Genomic DNA, 3,488 nt, shown 5'->3' with positions numbered 1-3,488 from the left:
CAGTGTGTGACAGGTTTCAACTGGTTTGGTGCAGTCAGTCAGGTGTGAGCTGTGGTTGAGAGAAGGTGTGTTTTAAAGTGTGCCGTCAATCATCCTCCATCTTGACAACGCTCGTGTCACACATCACTTCTGGTGAGGCAATTTCTGTCACATAAAAACATTATAGTGTGTCCTCATCCACCCTATTCACCAGATCTGGCACCGTGTGACTTCTGGCTCTTCCCCAAAGTCAAAATGATTCAGGACATCGAGGCAGCCATGACAACACAACTAAAGATACTCATGAAAGAGGACTTCCAGAACTGCTTCAGAAAGTGGCAAGAATGACAGGATACGAGTGTTTGAAGCAATGGGGAGTATTTTGAGGGGGATTAATGGCAATGTGTCTTTTACTGTAATAATTTTTTTTAATTTAAACATTCACCGTGTTGTTTGATCACACCTCATACACTTTCCTCCCAAAAAATTAGGCAGAAAAGGAGAGAAGAGAGGCAGGAACATGAGGAGGTGGGCTGAGGACGGTTATGACTGTTTTTACATTGGGAAGCACTCTAACCGAAGTGAAAGGTGAATGGAAAGAACTAGTGGAAAGAAAGAAGATAAAGATACAGGAGAAGCTGAGTTTCTGAGAAGGTGGAGGGGGAAGACTAGAAGGAAGGAGGAGGATAGTTTCTGATTCAGAAACACTTGCCGGTGCCAGGAAAACAAGTTGTCATTCCTGTTAGCTGGCCTCTGTTTCCTCCTTGAACCAGAAGGCCAAGATCATTTTGCTGGGAGTGGAGAAAAATGAGCGATCTGAGGGTAGGTATAAAATTTTGGAATAAAGCATGGGTTAGGAGACAAGAATGGAAAGCTCAGAACAAACTGGCTTTTAAAAAAACAAGCAGGAAAATTACTGACAGTAAATGATGTAACTTGACAGTCTATAGGCAGACCTGGATACAGGCATGTTTTGGCCCAGAGGCTCAGTACTCCATCTGGCTCCTGCAACTCTCTTGCCCACCCCACCCCTCATGTTTCAGCAGTTAGACCCCATACCCACACTGCAACACCCAGAGAGAAATCTTTGAGAGATGAGAGAAAAAGCTTATTTCCCAGAAGCCCCTACAACTACTGGTGTCTCATTGGCTCAAACTGGGTGGTGTGCTTAGCAGGGTTGAACCAATCACTTTGACTAGAGACACAGAAGAGCCAATTTACTTAAGCCCATCCAGGCCCAGCCCTGGAGATGGGAATGAGGTCAAACCCACCACCCAGACTACATCATTGATAATGGGGGAGGGGCACTTCCTCCAAGGAAACTCTGGGTGCCTTTAGCAGGAAAAGGGGGAAATGGATTCTGGGAAGTCAACCAACAATGTCCATCATAATTAGTTTCTGAGGAAAATGTGAGAAGCAACTGTTGAAAGATTTGGTAAGGCATGCTAATGCTGGGGAGGGGTTCTGATGAGTATGAAGCAGAGACATTTGTGTTGGCTCCATGCCTTATGGTTTTACGACTATCTGTAACAGTCCAGAGTAGGCTGGTGGTAGGAGGGGAGAAAGTGAACGATGAGATTGATCCAAAGTTGGAGATTTGTCAGGTATGTGTAAGGACAACTAGGCAAGACTCGAGTGGAGGGTAATAGAGTGCTTGAAGTGATGGATGGGAGAAGAAGGGAATTTGGAAGGGTGATAGATTACGATAAAATGGAGTGGGTTCAGGGACTGAATGTTCAGATGAACTCAGAGAAGGTTGTGTTGGGAGGAGTGGGAGAGCATGAATGTACACACTTTGACAGCAAGCAAGCTACAGTGAGCTAGAAAGAGAAAGCTAACAAATAAGAATATGGGTAAGAGATCGGCATTTAAAATTCAGATGGAGACAGTGATGGTAAGGGTTCTATTTTCTAAATGAAGACATTATGATGTACGTGTGACAAGGTACATGGACTTCATAGAAACACGATACACATGCATATAAAAACCCACACCAGCCTCAGAAATCTGAGACATGTCCCCAGGGTTTCACCTGCCTGGGGGTCATGTCCCCCACATGTCACCTAAATGGGAAAGAAGAACGTCAACTTCAAAGAGTTTGCTGACACCATGCCGCTATTTCTTCTTGTCCCTGGAATGCTGTCAAGACTTCAGACGCTGCCACCAACGAGTTAAATAACAAAAATCCAACTGATGATCACAGTGCCTCTTCAGAAGAAAAAGATTGTCCTTGGCCTGACCTAGATGCTTCCAAGAACTCTAAATCAGGAGAGGACAGCAGTTCTGAACCTTTACCTGATGGGGAACCAGGGCAGTCTTCCATCAAGGAAGCTTCTACTCAGGCTGAAGAATGAGAGGATAAAGAATTGTCCACAGATCATTTTATTCAGAATCTAATGAATAAACTTCACTGTGAACATGTAATACTGAAAATAAACACGATGAACAAGTGACCCCCCCAGGCTCCTTTCCCGGGGACAGTTTTTACAGAAGGTGGGCCCGGAGGGAATTGACCAGTGTGCACAACCTGGTCTGTCCTCTGATACTTGAGGTCAACAGGAAGGTTGACATCAAGTATTGTATTTTGTTCTGGAGCAAATATGCTGACCTGGTTGTTATGCCCGCATTTCATGTAAAATGTGACCCAAACTGTCTAACTTCCATTCAGTTTCCACATTCCTTCTGCTTGGATCACTGTGACACCGAAATGACATTCAAAGTCATATGTGTTAAAAGTTCTGTGGCCTTGTTAGAATCTACTAGGGATCATTCTGTAACCCATGTCAAATGGTATATAAGCTCTCTTTCTTCTGTGGGACCTGCTATTCATAGCAAAGAAACAGTATACAGCCACTAAAACTGTATTTGGATTCTGTATAGAGCCATTGACCATAATCCATCTTTGTCTTTCTCACTGTACGTAGAAAGCAATAATGAGTCCTTCATTAAGGATATTTCCAAGTCTGTAAAGGACTCCTCTAAGAAATTCATGAAAATTGACAAGTCTTCTGATTGCCAGAAGTTACAGCAGAATGGGAAGAAATACAGACTGATCAGGGAACCAGAAGCTGAAACTGTCTCAGAGGTTTATGTTTTAAAAACCAATTTGGAGTAGCAGCAGAGATGTATATTTCTTAGATATGGTACTTTGGAAGTGTTGAAATAATGCATTTTACTTTCATTTTTTATTTCTCTAGAGGTCGGACAATTAAATTCGCGAACTTTCCACTGTGCATTTACACGGAGGAAAGTTCGTGAACTTAATTGTCTGGTATGTTGTATTTATAGGAAAGCAATTGTTTTGCTAAACTTATAGCTTATTCCAAAGATACTGTTGAATTTCAGTATTAATCTTCAACCATTGTAAAAATAGGCTATCTAATCTCTTTCCCTTTAAAAAGGTTTTAAATTTTCTTGAAATTTTTATTAAATTCTTCAAACAATGTTAGCTTCAAGGGAGTAAAAAACCTAAGTTTAATTTTCAGTCACAGAGCATTAAAGGTTAATGG

General features: G+C 42.0%; 1 pseudogene; it reads left to right on the top strand.

Annotated features, from left to right (window-relative positions):
- Nucleotides 1-1,487: 1,487 nt before the first annotated feature.
- Nucleotides 1,488-3,094, top strand: LOC148758837 (uncharacterized; annotated as a pseudogene).
- The last annotated feature ends 394 nt before the right edge of the window (nt 3,095-3,488 follow it).

This window comes from Rhinolophus sinicus, chromosome 2 (genome assembly GCF_057876585.1).
Source record: "Rhinolophus sinicus isolate RSI-liver-muscle chromosome 2, RSI-T2T, whole genome shotgun sequence".
NCBI classification, from domain to species: Eukaryota; Metazoa; Chordata; class Mammalia; order Chiroptera; family Rhinolophidae; genus Rhinolophus; species Rhinolophus sinicus.
Note: the sequence above shows the minus strand (reverse complement) of the source record. Positions and strands in the feature narration are given on the sequence as shown.